Source organism: Manduca sexta, chromosome 26 (genome assembly GCF_014839805.1).
Source record: "Manduca sexta isolate Smith_Timp_Sample1 chromosome 26, JHU_Msex_v1.0, whole genome shotgun sequence".
Classification (NCBI taxonomy): domain Eukaryota; kingdom Metazoa; phylum Arthropoda; class Insecta; order Lepidoptera; family Sphingidae; genus Manduca; species Manduca sexta.
The window spans coordinates 16768152-16784028 of NC_051140.1; the positions used below are offsets into that span (position 1 = coordinate 16768152).

Below are 15877 nucleotides of genomic sequence, written 5' to 3' on the forward strand. Positions count from 1 at the left end.
ATAGCACCGTACCGTATCTTAGACATAAAATAGTTCATGTGTGGCCTGTTTAATAAATAAAAGTAATTAGGTGCCTAGATAATTTGTTTAAGCATTACCGTCATTAACACAAAGTATAACAATGACAATGTTCCACAAAGCTTATTAAAATAGTCATTAAAATGCAGTAGTAATTTTCCTACATTTCACACGCGACTCGCGCGATTGTATTTTATAATTCACTACCATGAACTAGCAGCTTTTCCCGCGTGAGAGTTTTCCAGGATAAAAGTCCCGCTATATATTTATCCGGGATAAAAAATAGCCTATGTCCTGCCCAGACTCTTAAACTATCTTCATACCTAATTTCATCTAGATCTGTTGGGTAGTTTTTGAGTTTATCTCGTTGGAACATACAAACGGGTAACTTTGTTTTATAACGTGTAATGATAACATTTAAATACGATGTAGTGTTTAGCTTCAGACCTTCATTCCATATTTTAGGGAATAATTTTATGATACGAAAAACCGGTAGGTAGGTTGTATAAATTTGAATACATAATATTCTTAAACATATATGCTGATTATTGAATCTATAAATTTAGGCATAAAATAATTATACTGAATATTTAACAGCCACTTGAGTAACAAAAAAAAAGTTTATAATTGACATTCCAAAAATAAAAGTATAGATAATCTTCATCAAAGTTTGTTCTATAAATTTAATTCCACTTCGCAAATTACAGTTATGAATATAAATCATATTTCATTTATCGTACATCAGTCCGATATCCCGCGCCTAAAAGGTCAATGAACCCGTTTTATTCTCACTATCTAGTTAAAGCTAGCCAACTATAAAACGCCAGACTAAATTCACACTGAAACGTTTTTAAACAATAATGGTGAAAACAATGCCTTGTTTATTAAGTATAAAGAACAAATTAGCATAACAACCTGGTGTCTAAAAATGCTATAAAATCACCTTAATAACGTTTTAATGATAATTTTACACATGGATAAAAAATACTAAAATCTGATTACGTTATAATTACGGCCCCTTATAAAGCTACTAGTTAGACCCTAATAATCTATAGGGTGAACTGAAATTAATATAAAGTAATAAATTTAATGATGCTAAGTACGTAAACCGTTCCGTAGAAATCATTTGATACACACGTATAAGTCAGACCACTCAGTAAGTTTAAATTGTACAATGAAAAATAAAAATGAATAAAAATACCTTTTAAAAATACCTTTTGTTTCGACAGATGTTTAACGTTCATCCATTGACCTAAAGAAACCTTCAGAATCATGTGGAAAAACCCAACGAAATTAAAATAAGTACCTAAAAATAAAACTTTTTTTTTATGATATCGCGGTTTTTTATATTATAATTTTCTCTCCACGTTGCGAATACTTGGCATCATCATAAACTAGGCATCTCGAAGATGAGGAAAATCGGAAATATTTCGTCTCAATCTAATACATTCGAAGTATTCATAAATTGGTAATATTTAAACACATTAAATGAATAAATATCGCAATTTTATATGTTTTATTTATAGCATTATGAAGTAATAGTTGAAGTTCGTAATTTCCATTCACCAATCGAGATAAGTATCATAGTTTAAATTGTATAAACGACAAAAACTCAATCTTACAATTTGAACCTAATGTTTGTTAAGACCTAAAAATCCCAAGTCAAAACCCGATGAATCCTAGATAACCCGAATAAACCCCGCGATAAATCCACGGAATCATTTGAAAGGTTAGGCACTAAAATTATTTATACATTCGAATGTACCTACCGGACAGCTTTCGAGTTTTCCGAGTAAATTGGCTGTCTCGATCGGGCCCAACCTTCGCATGTCCCATTACAGTACAGATACTAGATTGTAAATAAATGTTGGCTATTAAAAATAATCTACCATCGCGCGACCACATAAATGTATTGTAATTTCACCATATTTTTCATAATGGTTGGACAGTAATTAAACACAATGGATCGAAAACATTTCCAAGTAAATAAAAATACGAAGATTACGTAAGGATGCGGTCAAGGGCTTGAATGAGATCATGCTGCTGTTGTGCAACACATGGAGAACACGTGAAAAGAAAAAGCTATTTAGAAAATAAAGAAGTTCTTAACATACATAGAATGCTATGGGAAGGCTAGGAGTTAAAAACTTTGAACACAGAAAAATAAACAGTGAGTAACGTAGCAAAAACTTACTAGATGTTGCTAGTTGAAGTATAAATAAATTGTATAGAATATATAAATTCTATATTAAAATTCTTAGAAATTGTATAGGGATATGATGACTAATTTCAAATGCGCAAATTATTTTTATTAACTACTTGGTAGTTGAATACTCAGCCTTTAATAAACCATCCACAAAAATATACTTATTCTAATGCAAAACAAATCCTTTATGTATCGGATGAAATATCAGAAAATATGTCCTACTAGGTGATGAACCACATTACAAACAGAATGTAAAGGTCTCTATCTAACAGTAAAACAGACAAAACGAAATCGCACGATATCCCCGACATATCAATGTTTTCAAATACTTATCGATACGACGGTGCAGTGACATTTCCAAAACAAACAACCATTCCACATAACATTAAGTGGGTAAAATTTACACACACACGAGCCTCATGTCAGTATTCCTCAAGGGTAGGCAGCGATGCAACTTGTGCCCATGGTGTCCTCAGTTTATATTCTAAGATAGACCCAATCGCTTTAATTCGTACAGTTTCAAATCGATAAACTCACAAATTTCAAAATAAATACAGAAGTTATTGTAGCCGGCACATTGTCGATGCTAAACAAACTCGAAGGTTAACGCAACAAAGTTGCGAGCGAGTTATATTACCTGCAAATTGGAAGGTGTTTGGCATAAATAATGATATTAGACAAGGCAAAGGCACAGCGAAATTGTTTATGTGTTTATCAATGCACTTCCTGGTATTTCTAAACCCGATGCAATTAACTAAAATTACCTTGTAACATTAAATGCAAAATATTAGTTTGTTGAGATTTGGGAGCGAGAGAAATATCTTGGTATTTTATTTCATTTGGTTTGCAACAATGTAAAGGTTTTATCAACTAGTGTGTTTATGCCAGGATTCTGGATCAGCGCTTCATTTATTTGATACTAAATATAGCAAGAATCTATACTAGTCACTGTCTGGACTCTAAAGTCAACGTTGCTATGTGACAATAAACTTTGAGATACTATTGCGATGATAATGTTTAGGAGTGACATCTCCGAAGAAAAATAACGGTTAATACCAATAGTACTACAACTATTTAAAAACTAAACAACTACAACTATGAAATTGTAAAAGATAATATAAGTCACCTTGTTAATTCTCGATCAATAACCACGGTTTTTTAAATCTTTATTTATATAAAACACATATTAAAACTATAACTTAAAAGTAGAAAGTGGCAAATGTATAGAAAATTTAACGTGGATAGATACATCTAACATGTTGTATCTAATGTCTAGTAAATTAACACCTACCGAGTGTTCAGAAAACAAATAAACTTTCTAGTTTTACGTGTCATAAATTTTCTTGAACTTCACAAAGGAAAATGTAAATTGCTTACAAAGTAATATTAGGTTTTGTGTTAACAACATATACATAGCATTCAGTAAATTTCTTTTATGAATATAAGAATAATGATTTCTTATGTTTACGCGAATGTTAGACATTGAAATAAAACTGTTATGGATTTTATCGCGGTGTTTTATATTATTTTTTTCTTCCAACGTTTCGTATACTACAGTCTTCATGGTCACGGGGAGAGTGATGTTGGTTGTCCGGAAACTCAAAGTTTAATATCTACTTACATTTTATAATTATATAAAAAAAAAATCAAAACAGGCAATTGTACTAAATTCACATATAACTAAAACCAAAACAATGTTTAATTTGTTCTATAAGTAATATTTTTAATAATAACACATCAGAAGCATTTAATTTTCTGATGCAATACCGCATATAGATTGTAATACAATTAATTACGGTAACGGTGTAGAAACTTGAGGTACGCACTGTACAATACACGAAGTATACTGATCGATAATGTTGTAACAATTGTTGTGCAAATGAATGTTTGTGGACATTGTAGCCGCTTCCTTTGGGATGTGTTACGAATACTAGTAGAATTAATGATACATCCGCGGATTTGTTGATTGTTAAAATGCATTCTTACATTACTTTTACGACAGATAGGTATATTACAGTGCATAATTCAGATGAAATAATTAACCACTGGAATTATATCTCAATTGTTTCGTGCACTAAGGTTGTGAAACAAAATATTTGGATTTATATCCGAGTCGAATACAAACTATTATTTCATCATATATTTCAACTACAAAAAACAATATTTTAATGATTATTTTGCGCGTAATATGTGTCCGATATAAGAAAGACTATGGTCCTCGAGACCTCAATTCTCACAAACGTCCAATACAAACCTAACAAAACCCATTACCTTTGCAACAAGTCTTTCAATTCGGAGACGGGTCAATGGAACTCCGTACTAGATAAACGCCCACTTATATTTTAAGCAATGCATGACATGCGACGGTCAACCTTGAGATATATTCGAGGTACTGGCACCTATTTATATTTATTAACCGCTAGATCCGCTGTTGTTAACATTGTTTACACCAAATTAGCCATATTTCAAAGTTTACGATAGACTCTGTAGGAATAGTTATGCGAAAATGAATTCAAAAAGTTGCATGGTACCGAAATTTGAAATCTTCTACTCAATCCTTAGGTTTAATGTATTAGTATCGAAAATTATTAAACTGTTTGATTAAGATACAAATACATCAAACAAGGAAAGTTTTTATAACTTAGATTCAAAAATATGTTACACGAAAAATTGTTTTGTTAGAATGTAAACATAAACCTACTATTTACTTTGCTACTATTTCACGAAGAGATGTCCTGACGTATGAACTTACAGTTAGGTCACTCGGCTGCAAATGGTCATTGCTCCAGCAAGGCCGACTTCTATACCACTACACTACACGTAATGAGACGAAAGGACTCAAACCCAGTCTGCATTTACCTCGAAACTCAGTAATTATGCGTGAGGTCAAAGGGTCAACTAGTTTCCGATGGTGAATGTACAATATTTGAATATAGAACGATATTTTTGTTCGTTCAGTGGCGCGAAGGGTCCTTAATATCAAAATTTTATTAAATTCTGTACAAATGTTTAAGAACAAATATTATCTGTATCAGTAATGACGCAGAAATTTATAGTAATTCTTATAAAGCAGAAACAAACCAATGACGCAAGATTTTTTATAAGCCAATTATACATGCGTATTTTGAATATAATTTCAAACATTTTCTCAATGTTTATTTATAGCTCTTCGTATGTTGATTTCTATATGACCTAACGTGTCAATTATTGCTGACAACTGTACTACAGAATTTCATAAGAACACGATAGGTTATCTATTGCCTTTGAATATACTCATGTATAAACAAAACATTATGACATACCGAATGCATTGACATAGCAGATTGTACATGTTTTATTTTCAATACAACGGACACTGTTAATCCACTAACTTTTTCCTGCCGCTGTGCTTATGTGAAAAAGTTTTTCCAGGATATTTTCCCGGGGTGAAAGTAACCTATAGCACTCAAGAGTAATGTAGCTTCCTATTAGTAAAAAAAAATCCAACATCGGTTTAGTTGTTCCTGAGAGTAGCGCATTCAAAGAAACAAACAAACTCTTCAGCGTTATACTAATATAATATCTCTATATTATATACTGCCCCACTGTGGAGCACGGGCCTCTACTACTGAGAGGGATTAGGCCAGCGTTCAGCGTTATATTTATCAATATAAAATATTATAAAATGTTCTATCAAGTCTCATTTATTTTACCGTGTATATCTTATACGTTATGATAATAAGTATGTTTCTCCAGGCGAATAGCATAACGGCTTGAAATTTCCGACACTACGCATCTGGACCTACTACGCTTCCACATACTACTGTTTGGGAATGCTGGTGTAAAATATCGTTATTTATTATTATTTTTCTTGTTTAGATACTTCTTTCCGGATGCTAAGAGGCCAAAAAAACTGGATTATTAATGTCAAAAATAGCTATCCAATTATAGATCGTTTCGCTTAATAAAACAAACGATCGTATTTTCAATAACAAGATTCAATCAATAAAATATGCATCTGTATACTATTTATTCCGTCTATTAAAATCGTTCGCATATTAAAGACCAAATCAACACTGCAAAACAGGAATCTCGAGCAAATATTGGCGCATTGATTTAAAAGCAGAGAGCAACGTTAGGCATGGTCAGTGCCCGAAACAGTGCCAAAAATCTGCTCAACAGACAATTCAGACTTTGTTGTCAAGCTGATGTAATTGTGATGAAATTATGAAACCGCATCGTATCACAGGAAAATGGTTTTAATGATGACTTTTTTCCATACAAATTTCGATTGAAACAAAATGGAAAACTATTTTTAAAGTTCATCTTGAAATCTGATACATCTGATGTGTTAATCTAATTAGGTCTTGGATATCAATAATTCCTAGGGTTACAGAGACGAAAGAACTATTATTTCCATAATTTGACCATGGAATGTCGATCATGATAAATAATAAATATACTCTCATATAGATTAAGATAGCTAAATCCACTGTAATCCGTGAAGAGCGATCGGTACTTACGGCGATAGATCAAAAGACAGAGACAAGGACTCTCATCTGAGCACATAAACATTGGGTAACGAGGCTCAATCATACAGGACTTTGACCACATTGGTCAAACTCGGTTCACATTTCATTCAATAAATCGCGCAATGCAAATCGACGTCGGGTCCCGAAATACTCATCAATACAAATTACAAGTCGCTGAATGTATCTTTGATGGCAAGTGGCAACGACCTATTCATTTAAGATCGCTCAATGAGAACTCATAATCACTCAAGGCCGATTCGATTAAAACATTTCTTAAATTGGAACACATCACTAATACAATTGATCACATTAATGGGTCTGCGGTCTACTTTAATATTGAGCTAGATGCATCAATAAAGGGAATTAATGAAATTATAGATGGATTAAACAATGGGAAAAGAAGTGTTGTGTACAGTAGTGAGTTTTATAAAAGTGTTTAATCTATCCCATGCTTATGCAGTTTTTAATTAATTAAACGGAAAGATGAGCATACCGCAGGGCTGATGGTAATAGATATGACGGTCCATAAAAAGAAGTAACAATAGACCGCACATAAAACCTTTAAACCAAAACACAACGGCGCATGCGCACTGCTGCTTAGTGGTTGAAATAGACATAGAAAGGTTCCTACCCAGACGGTCTATAGTGTAGAAAAGACCTACCACCGGTACCACAAGTAGTGAAAGAAACACTATGCATAAATTACATTGCACGTTATTTACGAAAACCGAGTAGAAAACAGAGTTTTAACAAGCATAAAACAGTCGACGACAATCCTTCTTGCACATAATTATCAACATTAAAAAATAATGTCACCAGTATTATTAAACTACGCTTTGACAGTTTACAAAGACTGATGGCATACTTGATAATAAAAAAATTACATGAAATCACAAACGCTACTCGGTAATTAGAGTATGAACGAACGTTTCTCTTGCGCTGTCGAGGTATTCCCGCTAATGAATGAATGATTCATTACCCCTACATGAGGATAATGCACTGCAACTTTTAGTTAGATTGATGAATGGCAATGGGGATACATTGTTTCATCCAATAAAAATAATACTGAAGTTATCTTATTCAATATATTTTAGCCCCAAATCTACTTTTCTTCTGCACTAATAAATATGGGTATGTACTATATAAATGACAGTGAACTTTGCAAAAGACTTATGAAAATATGACCCTAAAGAACTATTTTAACGATTGGAATACTATAATAAAATAAAATGGCAATTAAAAATTTGAACTGCCTTAATGCATTATGTTAAACTGATAACTCAAAAATGGCATTAAATATGGATGGTGTAAAGTAAAATTATACTATCTTGATAAAGATTCCGGTCGTGTTTAATAACGCCGAGAAAAATCGATACCAGCGTGTATCAATTTAATAATTTAAGAATACATTTAAAACCTTACTGTGTCAACCCCAGTTATGAACACGGGCCGAACATGAGCCTCGGATTAAACAAACAAGTGAACGCACCGTAACGGTCGCTACTTGAAACCAATGTACTTAGCCCCAGTATTCATTACCCAACGCCCTGTTTTCTTTAGTAACGCTACACTCCTCACTTCGCGCCGATGAAACTTTATACGCGAGCTTGAAAAATAATAACTACCTACTTTAATTAATTTTCATTTAAGTTAGTACGTATATGTCATTTGTAATTTTAAAAATAGAATTGTCACTGTTGACTTTTTAATTAGTTCTATATTTAAAATTGCTATAACAGACTAGCTACATCGTCCGTGAAAGTGCATAAAATTAATTTGAAGAGTTTTATAGGATTTTGGGAATGGGCAGTTCTCCTGGATAAAAAAAGCGCATGCCAATCCCTTTTCTTAAAACTTTCTTTATGCAAAAAGAAATCATATTGCTTATGGAAAAGAGAACAAACTAATAATATTACTTTCGTATTTATAATATTAAGAAAACATTTTAGTTCACTTAATCGAGCTGGGCAAATAAAATACTTCGCGCGTTTTTTACTTTCACATCGGATTTTAAATAAACAGCTACTTGATCGCTTCAAGCTGATAACAAAAACATAGCTTCCGTTAAAAACCTCGTGTCAGTGGATTTCAGATAGAGCATTGATTCTACTGATCATTAGATCAAAAAGATCCAACACAAAATCTGCAGTAATCTTTTGCAAATAGGATTTCACAAAATATAAGGTATTCCTAATAAGACAGTAACAGATACACAATGCATATTTTATAACTGAATAGATCACGTAGCATCAGATGAAACGCTTACTAGTCTATCTAGATAGGCAATAAAAACATATAATAACAATGTACCTATGGTAATCAGGACATCATGAAACATTACTAATCCGGATCTCATATTTGTAGTTTTACCAGTCAATTTACTATTATTTATAAACGCCAATGGATTCTATTGTTAAAAACGTATTATAATTATATATAATAATATCAGCCCTGTATTATATACTGTCCCACAGCTGGGCACGAGTCTGTCACGCTATCCTAGTGCGGATTGGTAGACTTCACACACCTTCAAAATTCCTTTAGAGAATTTCTCAGGTATGCATGTTTCCTCACGATGTTTTACTTCACCGTTTAAGAAAACGATAATTCACAAAGAATACACATATAATCTTAGAAAAGTCGGAGGTGCGTGCCCTTGGGATTTGAACCTGCGGACATTTGTCTCGGCAGTCTGTTCCACACCCAACTAGGCTATCGCCGCTTTTATTAAAACCTAATAAATATAATTTAAAATATAACACTAACGGTTACTTTACATTTATCGATAGAAAAATCTACAAATAAACAATCGAGTGCTGTAATTTACTATTCCTTATTTGGCTTATTATGTAAACAAACATTCACTTCTATATTTTGAAACAAAAGTATGATGTTTATTTGTTTTAAATTTATTTCTGTAAGACTTATTCGCTCTTATACAAGAATTGTTCAATTGAATTGTTATAAGTATGTGCCTTTTTGATTTCTTGTGCGAGAAGAGGTCAGAAGATGATTTTAGAAGTTTTCAAATGCGTAATTCAAAATGGTGTCTTGTGTGTTCCAAAACGATAATAGTATCATTGAAATTATTGTTCACGTTAGAATAAAGCGTCGTAGAAGCTTTTATTGGAAACATGGAGTTTTCAACAACACATGTTCGCTAGTCTGGGCTTTTTTGAATTTACATTAAAATTCGTAAATATCTGGTATTCGGGAAACGAAAAGCAAACTAATCATTCGGATCAATATCCTTCGAGCCACATTTACAATTTTTAATCCAAAAACTCATTAAGTCTTGAAAAGAAATTTTGCCAAACAGAAACGATAGTAAGACATCCTTTGCCATCTCTAACCAGTTTTTTTGTACGTACAAATATACATATTTAGGTTGGTAGGTCGCACGTTCCGTCTTTAACCACTGAATACCCAGTCTTAAACATATCATTTTTTACTGACTTGCGTGACATACACTTTAATTAAGGGTCTTACAATTTGTATGCACTGCGGATAGAGATTCGCAAAAAACGCACGATCATTTCTGCTGAATACTGGGTTTTATATATAATGGGTTTTGCTGCTTAGAATCAACCTGGAGTTTTGAATTAGTGCGCGATATAACGTTAGGCTCGCCCACTATCACATTTGGGACACAATACACTTGGCAAAAATTGAGACACTGGTTGCACCTCTGCCTACCCCATTCGGAACAAAGAAGAAACGTGTGTTTACTGCATACGAAAATTAAAAATTAGTTTTATAGTTTTGTAAATCATCATTATTCAACATGAAAACTTGTACTCCATATTTTTTAGGAGATTAAACTTACGATTATGCGAAATATTGTGAGTCATGAATGTGTAAAAGAAATATCTTGTGTGTATATTTTCGATACGACAGATAAAATAAAGAACATTATATTCTATACAAAACGCTTTATCCAATCAATATATTTTGAACACGTTCATGGCTGTATAAACTATGATTCCTTTTCCTTCCCTTCTCGGGAAAATGAAATTCAAATTTGGAACATAAGTAATATTTATAGACAAATACATTTTTTAAATAAATAAACCAAACTAAGAAAATGCCCTATCGCAATATTTTAAAACAACACATTCGTCTCGAAAAGACTGAAGTCACGGTAAACGTCCTCGTATAATAGAGCTCTTTATTCGCAATATGGTAATCACAGTAAATCAAATATAATAAGTTCCTTGTGATTTCAATTGGCGTTATATCAATATGAAGGTTTTAAAACAATTAAGGCAAAGTCTTTACTTTTTGCCTTTCCTTTGAAAGGCCCGTATTTACTACATTTTATACATTGTATAAATACATCCAATGATACATATTTACTCAATGATAATGATAAAACTTTTTATGAGATAATCTTAAGATACTACGTTAACCAAGATGTAACTCAATATTTGCGATATAAATACATAGAAAAAAGTTCCGTGTTTTTTTATTTTTAAATGATATCGGTACGTTTTCCTTTGTACAATTAATTTATGCGCATGTACTTCTAATAATTATTTGCAAAGCAATGTTTTTATACTTTGTAATTATTATTTTGAAAATGAAAATAATATATTAGTTTGAAAAACTCGTACGCCGATAAAAAAGTAAATTAGCCGTAACAGAACAATTCTAAACGCCACAAAAAACACATTGAACACAAAAATCGGCATCATTAAACATACCCGCAATAGAAAAAATAAATACTTACAAATAAAAACAAAAAACCGATCGGGAACACTAGGCACAAACACTGCAAAAATATATATTTTTTCCTTAGTCTGTTTCTTAAAATACGTTTGAGGCGGTGAAAATATTTGAAAATCGAACTTTTTGAATTTAGCAAAGCGTGCGTCCGTACCGGTGGCAAGTCGCGGAATGATAACACGCTGCGTTGCTCGGAACGTATATCAAGTGCCCGAGCGTATACAATTTAACAGGTGTAGGAGTAATGCTGACTTATATTATAGCTGCAACTGGTTGCTATAAAATTACATTGTCATCCTATGTGGGAGATTTTAATATTTGAACTGACAGGCTTCATTACTCAGCGTCCACTAATTAGTGTCGTAGTCGTTATAGATCCTAACGTTCAGGAGACAGAGTTGCGGGTTCGTTGGGGGGTAATTAAGAAAACTTATTATTTAATTGTATTATATTTTCCTAGTTGCTAATGTATTTTTTAATTCATGGATAATATGTACATTTATTTTAAATATCCCATGACTATCAATGGTATTTTAGTTAGAAATTATATTTTTCAATTTCATGGATAATATGTACACTTATTTTAAACATTTAATGACAATTTTTGAAATTAATATTATCTTTATAAAAATTATTCGTCTATAGAGATAAATTAATTTCTTAAAAATTTTCACGAGTAGTAAAATATGGGTTAAAATTATATGATATATTACAATTTACAAGATAAGCTAAGAAAAACATTCCGAGATATCTGCCTCAAGATAAACTCAAATACAGTTTCCTTATACTACATTATCAGGCACGGACTAAGGCATTATAAAAAATAATCTGTTCAACTATTGTTAAAACAACAGTACTGAAATATACAACCGAGAAACAGATAAAAACCATTCCAGACAAAATTATACACGCTTTGGCAAAAGAGAATTAACTTAGATGATTATTTCCTTTTTGTGAAAACATTTCTTGCAAGGCCAAGAAATTGCGAATAAAACTTTACAGTATCCATACGATCTAATACAAGTCATATCTTGCAAGCGAAACACGCATAGTCATTTCACAAGAGGACATATTAATACCATAATGACGTCACGCATCACTATGAACAATTCATAATCAACGATGACTTTGCATTCCTTCCGTAGGGTGCATGTCCGGAGCGTCTTGTGCAATAAGTATGACGTATACACAACATCTACAAAACACGTTTCGTTAGGTAATTATAAAGATTTTTTGTTCAAAACCTTTAAAGGGTGCGAGCGATGAAAATCATACAAAAATTGCATCAGTAATGTTGCAATTCATCAACGAAGCAAAAACTTCATGAGGACAATAAAATAAAAACATGTGGAGAATTCATGTGGAGTTCTGATCATATGAAAAAGAAAAACAAGATAATTAATACACCGAGTAAACGACCACTAATGTAGGTTATTCTTAAAATTATTAATTATAGAACATAATGGGTTAACACAATATGAGGTTGTGGAATGTTGTTGCCCGATTGATCCTCAGAATTAAAAGTGATTCAAGAATTCCGCAAGGTATCACATTTAAATGCCTTTCAGGTTTTAGAAACTCTGTATTGCACCTGAGGAAAAACCTAATTTAAGTATTAATTCCTTGAAGAGATCGAATCAATTAATACCTACATACAAACATAGACTTTTATTCTGCAATATTTTTCATTGTTAGTTGATCAGAAAACTTTTAAAAGGTACCATATTATAATTGCTTTAGATACCTATATCATATGTACGCTTCTATAATGTTTTTTTTTTTATAAAACATAACAAGGTTTACGCTATGAAATGTCCTAATTTCATTGTGAGTCTCATCAAAATGATTAAATCCAGTTAGGAAATTAGTATTGGAAAACAAACAAAAAAAAAACACTTTTAGGTTTTTGGAAACATACAGATATTCATGTTTGGATTTGTCCATTTTATAAATCACAGACATTTTAATTTGAGTATTATTTCTTTTGTATACAACATTAATTAAATTGCATAATTACAAATCGCATTGCGCAACATCAACATCCCATGTAAAATCGTCATGTCTTAGATATTTAGGAATATTCCTACAAATATCGACCCACATCAATTCGTGTGAATTTAAATTCTGAGTAGGCATATCCCATAAACCACGCGAAAATTTATCGTTAACCTCAAATCAGTAGCTTCCTCACAGATATGTCTGAAAACAATATCTTCTACACCAATAACGGTTTAGGCCAAAAAAATCTACACTAGTTAGTTACCAACGTACCTACCTAATCTATCAACCTATTTACATCGCAAAAAGGGCAATTCTATTCATTATCATTTAATGCGCTGGACAAACGGAAAATACGTAAGACTAAAATAGTCTTTAGTCTTTTCTGTATGTTTTGCATCACGACGTTTCTATACATTTTGTATGAAAGGGTCACGGAATAGACATATGTTCGCGCCCCGGCCGCCTCTTACGTCTTTTCTGTCTGTCCAGCGCATAAGAGCCATATTTTTGTAACCAACGCCGGGAAGCGTGATAAATTCCTGCGTTTTTAATTTTATCCTAGCTCGAAAACGTCGGTACTCATGATGAGAACAAAGGGACATAGGGACAGAGAAAGCGACTTTTTTTTATACTATGTAGTGATTAGCGTGAAGGTTTGTGACAATATAAGGATCCTTTTTTATTCCTTTGAATGACTCTAATGAATCATTCAAAGGAATAAAAAAGGATCCTTGATCAGCAAGATCGTCCGATGATAAGCGATACGACCCCCCATAAACGGTAGAAAATACCATCCAACACTTTGAATTTCAAAGTATTGTTTGGCATTTCACTGCGCTCGCCATCCTGAGACATGATATGTTAAGTCTTAATATGTCCAGTAGTTACACTTGCTTCAATGTCCTTCAAACCGGAACACAGCTATGACTACATACTCCTGCTTGGCGGCAGAAATAGTCATTGCGGTGGTACCTACCCAGGCGGACTCTGACATATGAGTAATCTACCGCAGTAAAATACTTATGAACCTCAGCGATAACAGACACAGCTAAGCCCCTGCCTACCGTAACACCTTGCCTATTGTCGTATCTACGGTCCCAGTCGTTATTACACGGGAGTCATTATAACGCGTCAGAAACCTTACAAGTGGCTGATAATTCCGATACCGGACTTAATTGATCAGATGACGTATATACCTTGTCATATATCAAAACTCTGGAATGACTGGTCAATTGTTAAGCGATCCAACCGATTCCGAGTAGCCATTGTGAACTATGACAATGATTTAATCACTCAATTGTACAGCAAACTAGTTGGATAAGCTCTTGTTTCCTGTAATACGATTTTGTGACGTCCTTACTGATACACAATAGGTACAGATCTAAAGCCGTAGTTTCATTTCGAACAAAATATTTATACTGGATTGTTCAAGGGGAAACTTAAAAAAGGTGTTCAACTAAAAAACATTAATGGGTTTAAATATTTCATAAAATTTTCGCAAATCATTAATTTTAACCGTTATGACTGTATTCATAATTCCAAAAATAACACATTTTTATGTAAATTTACTGTGAACTATTTCCAGAATAAATCATGAAACAAACAAATGAATCAATTGTAAGTTGCCACGCAAATAACATCCATAATTTATAAATTTATTTACACACGTTTTATACATCAAAGTATGAAGGCGATATTAATGCCGAAGGTATTCTCTATCAGTCTACCTTTGGGAGATGCAGATATTAAAAAATATAGGTGGCCGTAATGTTAGGATATTATGCCCCGGTTGGAAAGCTTTAAGTAAAGGAACGGGGACGGCGAGATAAAATATCTCTTTTCCAAACGAAGTGCATCAGGACCTACGAGATGCATAGGTAGAAGGAGTCAACTACATCACTGCTTATTATGACAAGAAATAACGAAATAATTTGCAAATAATATTCTCCATATAACGCATAAAATCAACACACGGTGGGAAATTTACAATCGCTTTCTACACGCGAGAGGCGTGTTTGTGAAAAGTGAAACTGTTATCGATGCATTATAAAACAAACCGTCGAATCGGCCATGTCGGTGACGTCGAATGCGCACGCGCCGCTACATGCCAAAAGAAGTTACATCATAATAATAATGAATGTAGTTGACATGTGACTACATGAGACATCTTTACAATTAATGGCAATTAAAATGTCGTACAAATGGATTTATATTTGAGACATGCAATAAAAGTCAATGTAGCAACTCGCAATGGTGATTGTTCTGTTCTATGATTTCCTACACATTTTTTACATATAGCACCTTCAGCAGAAAAGCTTATTTTACAATTTTACAGGGGAGGACATTTTTTACATTTATTCGCTTATTACAAAATTTCTACCTGTAGTAGGTTTAAAATCTTTATAAAATGAATACG

At 32.7% G+C, this 15877-nt stretch overlaps 1 protein-coding gene across 4 annotated transcripts in view; it reads right to left on the reverse strand.

Moving 5' to 3' along the window:
* The window catches only part of LOC115453588 (cystinosin homolog), a 58222-nt gene that overhangs the window by 31428 nt on the left and 10917 nt on the right, over window positions 1-15877 (reverse strand). For 2 of the 4 annotated variants that reach the window (XM_037443090.1, XM_037443089.1), the window contains exon 1: window positions 11465-11665. The exons of 1 other annotated variant lie outside the window; for it this stretch is intronic. The gene's annotated coding sequence lies outside the window, so the exon portion shown is untranslated. Of the gene's footprint in view, window positions 1-11464; window positions 11666-15877 lie in introns of those variants that run through there. One more of the 4 variants, XM_037443091.1, reaches the window with a different exon arrangement.